Here is a 12,742-nt window from a genome sequence, read left to right on the forward strand (position 1 = left end):
GTGGCACTGGAGCTCCACTTCCAGCCAAGCTGGAATAATAGGAACCAGATTTATCCTCTTACCTGAACCACCTGAAAAACCAGACAAAATTATGAAATGATGGTTTCAAGATATTATACACAAGTAACAAAAGACAGTGATGGATGTAAGATGAGGAATAAGTAAGATGAACCCTATGATTGTCCCAACTTACCTAGACTTAATTTTCAGGCCATGCATGAATCAGGGAGAAGGAACCTTGGCAGGGCCCACTGGTCTCCCTGAGTTGAGGAGATGGAGCTGGGAGTCTCAGGAGCCAGGGTGCTTATTTCCTGCAAGGAAAAGTACTGGAACTGCAAAGAGAAAAAACTTCAGAGATCTGAGGAGATTCCCCCTGGAATCTTCAGCTAAACATTGATTAACGTATTCCTGTGAAGAAACTACCGAGGCTGGGGAAAGAATAACCAACTGGATTAAAAGGAATAATCCTTAGAGTTAATCCATGGGCGGATATCGTTCCTGTTCCCCTAGCCAGAGTGAAAAACCTTATAATTCAGAGTTTTGAGTAGAAATGTTTTGCCCCAGTAGTGGGATGATATTAGCCCTAGACTCAAAGCTGCTCTAGTCCCACCCAACAAAGCTCAAAAGGAAGAACTGTTATTAATTTTCTATTGCTGTGTAACAAACAATCACAAATTTAGCAGTTTAAAACAACACCAAATTAATCTTACAGTTCTTGTGGGTCAGGAATCCAGGTATAGGTTAGCTGGTTCCTCTCCTCAGGGCCTCAGCAAGCTGAAATGAGGTGAGGTTGTTGGCTGGGGCTATGATTCTCATCTCAGGCTTGGAGTCCTCCTCCAAGATCATTCAGGTTGTTGGCAGAATTCACTGTTTTGCAGTGGTAAGACAGAGATCCCTGTTTTCTTGCTAGCTGTTGGTCCAGGACAACTTTCAGGTCCCAGAAGGCACCCACAAGCAACAGACCAATAGAAGTGTGGTTTCTAATGCTTCATCTTCTTTTGAAGGTTCCTGTGGTTTGGTCAGGTCCACCCAGGAGAATGTCTCAGTGCCTGATGTGGTTCTAAATGCACAAGGTCTCCCAATTAAGTTCACGAAATTGCCACTGTGCCCTTGCTTACATTAGCAGCACGGCACAAACAGCTTGGTAAGGTTTCATAACCTCGGTACATTAGTGTCTCACAGCTGTGTTCGTGTGGATGTGTGGTGGTGTCTTGCTGAGTGGTGTTCATTCCTGTTGTTGCGTGTTTTTGTGTGCCATTGGGAGAATGTCTGAGCTTGAATTAGAGCAATGAACAATCATTAAATTTCTTGTTAAACTTGGCAAGAGTGGAAGTTATATCAGGGACGTGTTAGTCCAAGTTTATGGGGATAACGCCATGAAGAAAACGGCAGTGTACAAATGGATTAAACATTTTTCTGAGGCGAGAGAACGTATCACTCATGAAGAGAGGTCAGGGCAGCCAATAACGAGCAGAACTGATGAAAACATTGCAAAAAGTCATCGAATTGTGCATCAAAATCATTGACTGACTATGAGAAGCATAGCAGACCAAGTAAATATTGATAGAGAAATAGTTAGGAAAATCTTAATGGAAAATCCTGGCATGAGAAAGGTGTGTGCAAACATGGTCCTGAAGGAGCTCACTGATGAACAAAAGCAAAGGAGAGTCGAAGTTTGCAAAGACCTTTTAGCAATGTTTGGCAACAAGGCAATGTTTGGGGCCATGTTATCACTGGTGATGAAAGATGGATGTACTAATATGACCCTGAAACAAAGCATCAAAGTACACAATGGAAGTCAGCCAATTCTCCACGATCAAAAAAAGTTCCGTCAGTCCAAATCAAGAGTTAAAACAATGTTGCTAAACTTTTTTGATATCAGAGGGATTGTTCATTATGAATTTGTACCATCTGGACAAGCAGTTAACCAAGTTTACTATTTGGAAGTGCTGAAAAGGCTGCCTGAAAAAGATAGACAAAAATGACCTGAACTTTTTGCCAATAATTCATGGCTCTTGCATCACGACAATGTACCAGCTCACATGGCACTGTCTGTAAGAGAGTTTTTAGCCAGTAGACAAATAACTGTATTGGAACACCCTTCCTACTCACGTGATCTGGTCCCCAATGACTTCTTTCTTTACCTGAAGATAAAGGAAATATTGAAAGGAAGACATTTTGATGACATTCAGGACATCAAGGATAATATGATGACAGCTCTGATGGCCACTCCAGAAAAAGAGTTCCAAAATTGCCTTGAAGGGTGGACTAGGCTCTGGCATTGGTACATAGCTTCCCAAGGGGAGTACTTCAAAGGTGACCATAGTGATATTCAGCAGTGAAGTATTTAGCACTTTTTCTAGGATGAGTTTGCAAACTTAATTGGCAGACTTTGTATTAGTAGCAGCTTCATTCATAATTGCCAAAACTTGGAAGCAACCAATATGTCCGTAAGTAAGTGAATAGATAAACTGTAGTACATTCAGACAATAGGATATTATTCAGCACTAAAAATATATCAGCTATTAAGTAATGAAAAGACATGGAGGAAACTTAAATGCATGTTACTAAGCGAAAGAAGCCAATCTAAAAAGGCTACATACTATGATTCCAACTATATGACATACTGGAAAGGGCAAAACTATGGAGACAGTAAAAATATCAGTGGCTAGGGGTTATGGGGAAGAGAGGGGTGAATTTTTAGGATAGGGAAACTACTCTGTCTGATACCATTAATAGAGTGGTGAATACATGTTATCATACATGTGTCCAAACCCGTAGAATGTACAACACCAATAGTGAATCCTGATGTAAACTATGGACTTTGGGTGATAATGATATGCCAATGTTTGTTCATTAATTATAAAAAATCCATCACTTAGAAATAGGATGTTGATAGTGGAGGAGCCTTTGCATGTCAAGGGCAGGGATGTAGGGGAACATTTTGTACTTTGCACTCAGTTTGCTGTGAACCTAAAACTGTTCAAAAAAACAAAGTTTATTGAAAGTTTTTCAAAAATAAAAAATTTAAAACTGGCATTTATGAGTTACTTAGTATGTTTTACAGCATGTCTAAACTCGACTTCTTAGCCATTCAGAAATAGTTCAGATTTTCAAATATTTTTCATGCTTTTATAATGTTAAAGGAAAGCACACTTCTATCAAAATATCAGATAACAATATTCCTTTTAGGAGGCAAAAGAACTATAAAAACATAAATGGCTGATGAGATACACAATGTGACTATATATACCATATGTTTTGAAAACCCTTACAATTATATAAATCCTACATTATATACTAGAGAAGGGACAAATTTCCTAGTTTCCTCTTTTAGTACAAGTGAAAATAATACAGTCTTGTACATTAAGACAGACATATACACACAAATACATATAAAGACATGCAAATTCACAGATGAGGAAGTCAGAGAACTGTTGAAAATTATGTTTCTGTCATATACTAGCTTCTTGACATGTATAAATTAATTCATATGCTGAGACTCAATGTCTTTATCTGTAAAACTGGGATATGTCACAGTGTTATGATAACTAAAATGAGATAATCAGATAAAATTCTAGAACTATACCAGGCACATAATAAGGGTTTAATGAACATTGGTAAATATAACAAATAATCATTAAAACTATAAATATTAAGTATTATTATTGCATTCATCTAACACTTTCTCTGACATTTTATTTCATATAATTTATGACACTTAAATAATATATCTTAGTGAAATATCTATATGTGTCTCTTAACTCTGAAAAATACAAAACATGCTTTTAATTAAAATTTTTAATTTTTGGAATTCATCAATTTAAATATCTGGTACTGGATTTTAATATTGAGAAACTAAAAAGATGAAATGAACAATTCATTTATAAATGACTGTTTCTATCTTTCACAAATACAAACTCTTAGTCATCATGAATGCATTCTCCTTCCCCTAGTTGCCTGTTGATTGAAGAATATATAAAACTCCAGTTTACTCAGAGTGCAAGCAATTGAGATAACCAAATAATTTAAAAATACCTATGCTTCATATTTGCAAAGAAAATCTCAATCACAATAAATTCTAAATAGGGAAGCTAACTTAGAGAACTTTCTTTTTTAATTTAGTTTTCCATGTTATGCTTTCAACAGTATTTTTATAGTTTCTAAGAACAGTCACGTTCTTGTTAATATAGGATTTTCAAAAAGATGATGCTGACGCACACTAAAATCTTTAAATTATTCTGAATAATGTAAAAACATTTTAGTACAATTTGTGCTAAACTATTTAAACATATACTTTATTTATTTATTTTTAAATATAATTTATTTTTAAAATTATTTTTGCCAATCTCATATATTTCAAAAAACACATATTCTGTGTGCATAGACTTTAAAACTACGTTTGCATATGCTAAAGAGCTGAATTACACAATAAAACTATATTCCAACTGACCTTACATAAAACATACATATATATATATATATATCTATATATATGTATATATATATATGTGTGTGTGTATGTATGTATATATATAGCGGGGGTGCTGAAAAAATGTGTACAAGTGGACACTTTGGTCAATGTTGCTCAAGCAGTAGTTCACAGTAATCAGAAGTGTCTGAACGCTGATGGTAACCACTTTGAGCACCTCTTGTAATTACAGAAGTCAAACGTGACTTGTACTCATCTTTTGTTATTGGTATATTTTGAGTATTACAACTTTAATGCAATTTTCCTTTCTTAAAATGTGTATACATTTTTTTGGGCACCGAGTGTGTGTGTGTGTGTGTGTGTGTGTGTGTGTGTGTGTGTGCGCGCGCATATAAAATCTTGAGCTGCAGTAATGGCTGGATATGAACTCTGAGAACTTGAAGACTAGTATTCAGGCACAATATATTTTGGAAATAGTTGAGGAAAGATTTTTAGCTTTTCAAATTTAGTCTTTAAAAGATAAGATGTACCGTGTATATTTGTGGAAATATTTTGTATTCTTAAAATACCTCTAAATGAAAATGGCTCCATTGAAAATAATATGGATGGATTGAGTCATCTTGTTCAAAATAGAAAGCAGATGAATTAATTAAAGGATAAAAGTCTTTTAAAAATAATTTACTCACAATATATGTAAATACAATCATGCCGTACACCTTAGACTTATATAGTGCTGTAAGTCAGTTATAGCTCAGTAAAACTAAAAGAAAAAGTTGCTGAAATGCCAATGCTTTTCTTCATAAAGTAAAAAAGGAATTTGAAAAAAATATAGTTAAATAAAAGTATCAACTTTTTCAATTAAAACTAAATCATTAAGATGATATATCTTATTGGTGCATATAAAAGATAGTATTAATAATTAATATTTACTAAGAGTTTTACAGCTTGTTAAATTATTTTTATCAATTATCTTATTTGTTTCTCACAACCATCCTCTGAGGTGGGCATTATCATAATTCTCATATGCCAGATGAGAAATTTGAGACTCAGAAAAGATACTCCCCGTTTTCATGGTTTAACTTTTCTGCCAAATCACAGCAAAGATAGTTTTCCCTTTCTGTAGGCAGTAGAGCTATTTTCTGGTTTGTAGTTTTGTTTTTTGCTTTTTTAAGTTCCATGCCACGAAAATAACAGTTCTGAATAGGTGGTGATGTGATTCAGTTTCTTCCCCCAAGCTATGATAGCTAATGCTGCCTTGTTAGGACTAAAAACAAACCAAACCTCTCAACTATTCTGAGATCCAGAAATAGATATCGAGTCAATCCTGGCTCCCTCAGGAATTTAGGTTGGCATTTAGGGAGTGGGATTGTGTGTACTCTGGCATTAGGAATCACTCTAATGCTCAGTCCCACTGATGTTTACTAGAATATTAGTTTAGGGGAAGTATAGGACAAGGAAACAGGCTAGAGGTCCCATAATGTAAGTAAAAACACAAGAGTTCCATACAGAATTTCAAATTTTATTCAATCTACTATTTCAACTAAAAGACATAAAATGCTTTCTAAATATTTTCTCCTTTGCTAATGTGAGATTGCCTTCTATTTGGAGGGCATATGTTTTAGTCTCTACACAGCTCTCAGCTTGTTCTGTAAGCCAAGTAGTTCTGTTTTTAGAAACATGTAAACTAATGTAGTTATCTGACAAAATTAGATTAAGATATTTGACTGGGGACTGTGAGATGGAGTACTTCCAGTTCATGAATCTGGAGGGCTTATATTGAAGAAGATTTGGAAAAAGAACTATTAACATGGATAAACTGAAACGTTACATAATTATAAATGGGTAACTCATCAAAAAGATAAAACAATCCTAAATGTGTACATACCTAACAACAGGGCTTCAAAATATATGAAGCAAAACTAATAGAACTAAAGGGAAAATCCATATTCATACATGGAGACATCAATAATTCTTTTTTGGAAATGAATAGAACAATTTAATAAAAAATCAATAGGGTATAAAAAACTAATATTATTAACCAACTTGACCATATTTACATTCACAGAATATTTCACCATCAGCAGAATACACAAATTTTCCTAATGTACATGGTGGGCGGGGAACATTTACCACGACAGACTGTAGTCTGGACCATAAAACAAATCTTAACAAATTTAAAGTATTAAAAATGTACACAGAATAGGCAAATTCATGGAGACAGTAGAAAAGAGGTTACAAGAGGCTGGAGGAAAAGAGATTTACTGTTTAATGGATGAAGAGTTTCTATTTGGGATGATGAAAAAGTTTTAGAATTAGATAGTGGTGATAGTTATACATCATAAGAGTGCTTAAAGCCACTGAATTGTCCACTTAAATACGCTTAAAATGGTAAATGTTATGTATGTTTTACCACAATAAAAAATCAGTTGGGAAAGAAAACCACATACACAGTGCATTATCTGACCAGATTAGAATTGAACAAGGAAACAATAGAAAAATATCAGGAAAATCCTCAAGTATTTGAAAATTAAACAACACATTTCTAAATAAACAACGTATCAAAGAGGAAATCTCGAGGGAAATTAGAAAGTATGTTGGATTGAATGAAAATACAACATATAAAAATTTGTGGAATGTAGCCAGTACTTAGAAGCAAATTTATAGAACTGAATGTTGATGATAGAAAAAAACAAAGGTCTAAAATCAATAGCCTAAGTTTTCAGCTTAAGAATATAAAAAAAGAGAAGCGAATTAAATGCAAAGCAAGTAGAAGAAAGGACATAATAAAGTAAGAATGGAAATCAATAAATTTGAAAACAGAAAAAAACAATGAAACCGAGAGCTGATTCCTTAAAAAGATCAGAAAAATTTATAAAACTCTAGTCAAACTGACCAAAAAGAAGGAGAGAAAATACGAACTACTAATATGAGGAATGAAAGAAGAGCCACCACTAGAAACACTACACACATTACAAGGACAATAGTAGATAATAATTGAAAAATTAATTCCCAGAAATACAATAACTTAGATGAAATAGACCAATTCTTTGAAAGACACAAATTAACAACGCTCCCTCAAGAAGAAATGGATAATGTGAATATTTATTAAAGAAATGGAATTTATGGCTTAAAACTTTCAACAAGGGCGGCTGGTTGGCTCCGTGGTTAGAGCTCAGTGCTTATAGCACTAAGATGTTCGATTCAATTCCCACATGGACCAGTGAGAAACAACGGCTTGAGTTTGGAGCTGAGCCACCAGTGGGTGGCTGGTTGGCTCAGCGGTTGGAGCGCAGTGCTCATAACACCAAGGTTGCCAGTTCCAGTGAGCTGCGCCCTCCACAACTAGATTGAAAACAACGACTTGACTTGGAGCTGATGGGTCCTGGAAAAACACTGTTCCCCAATATTCCCCAATAAAAATAATTTTAAAAAACCTTTCAGCAAAGAAAACTGAAGTTTTCACTAGTGGGTGAAAGATATTATAACAATTCTACCACAGTCTACCATTCTGGTGTGAGGCTAGCATTACCGTGACAGTGAAACAAACAAACAATGAAAAGAAACAAACAAACAATGAAAAGAAGAAAGAGGGAAAGAAAGAGAATATAAACATAAATGTTAGTAAAGTGAATTCAGCAATATACAAAAATGATAATACTTGATAGTAAGTTGGATGTTTAGCCAAGGAATGTGGAATGTTGATTTTACATTTAAAACTTATGTAATTTACCATATCAAAAGAACAGAAAAGAAAAATTACACAATCCTCTTAATGGATGCAAAACAGCATCCATATTTAAACTTTTTAGAAACTTATGAAACCAAGAATAGAAAAAAATTTCCTCATTTTAATAGAGGGCACCTGTAATTAATATATTAGTGAAAGACTGAGTGTTTTTCCTCATGACTCGGTACAAGGGAAGGATGCCCACCCTCATTGTTTCTATCCAATACTGTACTAAAGGTCCAGGCCAGTGCAATAACGCAATGAAAAGAAATTAAATAAATACAGATTGAAAAGAAAAACTAAATCTGTCTCTATCGTTTGACAACAAATAGAAAACCCCAAAGAATGTAGAAAACAACTACTGGAGCTAATAAGTGAATTTAAGAAAGTCACAGGATTCAAGGTCAATATACAAACATCATTTGCATTTCTATAATCTAACAAGAGCTATTAGAAATTGAAATTTGAAAGGAATACTTTATAGAATAGTATAAAATATGAAATGTTTAGGTATAAGCTAATGAAATATGTGCTAAAATTGTTATTGATGTAAGAAATAAAAGACCCAAATAAATCGAAAGTATACTGTGTTCATGGATTTGAAGACTTAATATTATTGAAATGTCAATTGTCCCCAAATTGATCTATAGACTTAATGTAATCTCAATAAAAATCTCAGCAGAGTATTTGGTAGAAATTAACAAGCTGATTCTAAAATTTCCATGGATAAACCAAGAACCTACAATAGCCAAACAAGAGAACACTTACAATAGTTCATTCAAACTCATTATAAAGCTACAGTTATCAAGACATGGTATTACTGGTAAAAGATAAACATATATCAAATATATGGTGATGGAAGGAGAACTGACTCTGGGTGGTGAACACACAATGGTATTTATAGATTATGTAATACAGAATTGTATACCTGAAATCTATGTAACTTTACTAACAATTGTCATGCCAATAAACTTTAATTTAAAAAAAAAAAAAATATACCAACGAAAACTAAAAAAAAAGAGAGATAAACATATAGATCAATTAAATAGAATAAAGAGTTCAGAAATAGACTCATAAAAACTGGTCAATAGATTTTCAACAACTGCCTTTCAATGGTGAAAGGATAGATTTTCAGCAACTGGTGATCAAACAACTTGGTATCCACATGCAAAACTAAAAAAGAACTATCTTTCTGTTGCTGATTTTTCATACAATTATTATGATCAATTAACACACTTTGTATAATTCTAATTTATTTCAATTTGTCAAGGTTTGTTTTTGCTTCATGTTTTTAATTTAAAGCCTTGTTATTAGGTGCATACCCATTTAGATTTATTATATTTCTTGATAAAGTGACCATTTTATAAATCTGTAATGTTCTTTTGTACAAATTCCTAATAATATTCCTTGTTCTGAAGTCTACTCTGACTGATATTAAAATAGCCACTCCAGCTTTCTCTTGATTATTGTTTGCATGGAACATCTTTTCCCGTTCTTTTACTTTTAATCTATCTAAGTCCTTATATTTAAACTGGATTTCTTGAGACAAACGTGTAGATTTTTTAAATCCAATATGACTACTTTGATCATTTAATTGGTGTCTTTAGAGCATTTACATTTAATGTAATTATTGGTGTGGTTGGATTTAGGTCTATTATTTTGCTATATGTTTTGTGTTTGTTCTGATTTTTTGTTCCCCTGTTCTCCCTTTCCAGTCTTCTTTTGGGTAGTTTATTTTGTGTATTACTTTTTAGTTCTCTGTCTCTCTATCTCTGTCTCTCTCATTTTTCTAGGGAAAACTTCTTCAACCTCAATACTACTTATATTTTGAACCAGACAATTCTTTGTTCTGGACAGCTGTCCTGTGCTTTGTAGGATGTTTAGCAATATTTCTGACCTCTACCCACTAAATGCTAGTGCACCTCTCCCCCAGTGATGGCAGTCAAAATTGTCTCCAGACATTGTCACTTGTACCCTTGTGGGCAAAATCACCCCAAGTTGAGACTCTGTGCTCTAATTATTACAACCGTGATGCTTAACATTTCAAAGTCTGCTTAAAGTAATGTTTTACTATTTAAGTAATATGTAGAAGCTTTACAACCATATAAGTCCCTTAATCTCCCCCTTTATGTTATAGCTGTCAAATGTATTAAATCAACATGTATTAAAAACCCCATCAGGCAATGTTAAAATTTTTCTTTCAGCAATATACATATTTTAAAGAACCTTAAATAAAAACACAGTCTTCGATATTTACCTAGATATTGCTGTTTTTTGCTTTTCTTTCCTAAATTTCCAGATTTCATCTGGTATTGTTTTCCTTTAGTCTGAAGAACTCCCTTTAGCATTTTTTCTTTTTTTAACATTTTTTTAATTAGTTTCAGGTGTACAAAACAATGTAGTAGATATTTATCATTTATATCCCTCAAACAGTGATAGCCCCCCCATCTACTACCCCTCTGACATTTCCACTGTATCTGTTCCTAATGCTGTATTCCACTTCTTGTAACTATATATATAATTTAGCATTTCTTTTAGTTAGCTATGTTTCTCTTAGTTTACCTTCATCTGAGTATTTCTTTATTTATGTTCATTCCTTATGGTTATTGTTGCTGGATATAGAATTAGGTTGACAATTCTTTCCTATCATTTTAAAGATGTTGTTTTACTGTCTTCTAGCCTCAGTAGTTCCTGATGAGAAACCATCATTGTTAACATTATTATCTTTAGCTCTGAAGTGAGTGTCTTCTAGGCAGCACATACAAATAAGTAGATGGGTCTGGCTTTTTATCCATTCATCCACCCTGTGTCTTTTTAATTGGAGCATTTAGTCCATTTACATTTAAAGTAATTATTAATAGATATGCACTGATTGCAATTTTGTTAATTGTTTTTGTAGTTTTTCTCTGCTCCTTTCCTCTTCTCTTGGTCCCTTGTTTGATGATTTTCTATAGTGTTATGTTTGGGTCCCTTTCTCTTTATTTTTTGTCCATCTATTATAGGTTTTTTATTTGTGGTTATGAGGTTCATGTATATTGACATACATATGTGTATATCTGACCATCAGCTTTAAATACACTGATATATATATGAGTATATATGGGGGTGCCAAAAAATGCATACCAGTGGACACTTTGATCAATGTTGCTCAAGCAGTAGTTCGCCATAATCAGAAGTGTCTAGACACTGATGGTAACCACTTTGAGCACCTCTTGTAATTGCAGAAGTCAAATGTGACTTGTATTCATCTTTTGTTATTGGTATATATTGAGTACTACAGTTTTAAAACAGTTTTCCTTTCTAAAAATATGTATACATTTTTTTGTCATGGAGGGTGCCAAAAAAATGTATACACATTTTAAGAAAGGAAAATAACTATTACAATTTATATATATATATATATATATATATATATATATATACATATATATGTGTATCTATCTATCTATCTATCTATCTATCTATCAGTTTATTTAAATCTGATGGTCAGTTAAGTTAGATCATATTCTAAAAGCATTACATTTTTACCCCCTTTATGTTTTATGTTATTGATGTATTTTCCATCTCTTTACTCTTTACTTTGAGCACTTGTAGTTCATTTCATTACTTTTGTCTTTTAACCTTCATACTAGCTTTTTAAGTTAGCTGATTCCCTGTCTGCACTATATATTTGCCTTTACCAGTGAGTTTTTTTTTTTTTGTTTTTTTTTTTTGTCATATATTTTCTTATTTCTAGTTATGGTCTTTTATTTTCCACTTAAAGAAGACCCATTAACATTTCTTTTAATGACTGTTTATTGATGATGAACTCCTTTAGTTTTTAAAGGAGTTAAAAACTCAATTCTGATTGATAACCTTGCTGGGTAGAATATTTTTAGTTCTAAATATTTTCTTTCAGCACTTTAAATATATCCTGCCACCCCATTCTAGCTTGCAAAATTTCTGCTGAAAAATCAGCTAATGGTTTTTTTTGGTTTCCCTTGTATGTAACTAGTTGGTTTGCTCTTACTGCCTTCAAGATTTTCTCATTTATCTTTAACTCTTCCCATTTTAATTATAATACGTCTTGGTGTTTTTCTCTCTGGGTTCATCTTCCTTGGGACTCTGCTTCCTGGACCTGGGTGGCTGTTTGCTTTCCCAGGTTAGGGAAGTTTTCAGGTATTATTTCTTCAAATATGTTTACTGATCATTTCTCTCTGTCTCACTTTGGGGACCCCTATAATGTAAATGGTAGTATGCTTTATTTTTCCCAGAGGTCCCTTAAACTATCCTCATTTTTAAAACTCCTAATTGGATGATTTCCACTATTCTATCTTCTCAATTGTTGATCTGTTCTTCTGTATTATTTAATCTGTTGTTGATTTCCTCTAGAATTTTTTTTCAGTTATTGTATTTTTCAACTCTGATTGATTCTTTCTTACATTTTCTAAGTATTTGTTGAAGTTCTCACTGTGCTCCTGCATTCTTCTCCCACATTCAGTGAACATGTTTATAATCATTACTTTGAACTCTTTATCAGGTAAATTACTTATCTTTGTCTCATTACGGCTTCCATTTTGTTTTTTCATTTGGAACATATTCCT

At 33.1% G+C, this 12,742-nt stretch overlaps 1 long non-coding RNA gene across 1 annotated transcript in view; it reads right to left on the reverse strand.

The window, feature by feature from the left end:
• LOC308510007 overlaps positions 1-12,742 on the reverse strand; it is a 40,779-nt gene that overhangs the window by 8,724 nt on the left and 19,313 nt on the right. The window contains exons 3-4 of the long non-coding RNA XR_013995285.1: positions 711-1,060; positions 194-332 (exon numbers count right to left, since the gene is read on the reverse strand). This is a non-coding gene — a long non-coding RNA (uncharacterized lncRNA). The remainder of the gene's footprint in view (positions 1-193; positions 333-710; positions 1,061-12,742) is intronic.

The sequence above is a fragment of the Rhinolophus hipposideros genome (genome assembly GCF_964194185.1).
Source record: "Rhinolophus hipposideros genome assembly, chromosome: 17".
In the NCBI taxonomy this organism is placed as follows: Eukaryota; Metazoa; Chordata; class Mammalia; order Chiroptera; family Rhinolophidae; genus Rhinolophus; species Rhinolophus hipposideros.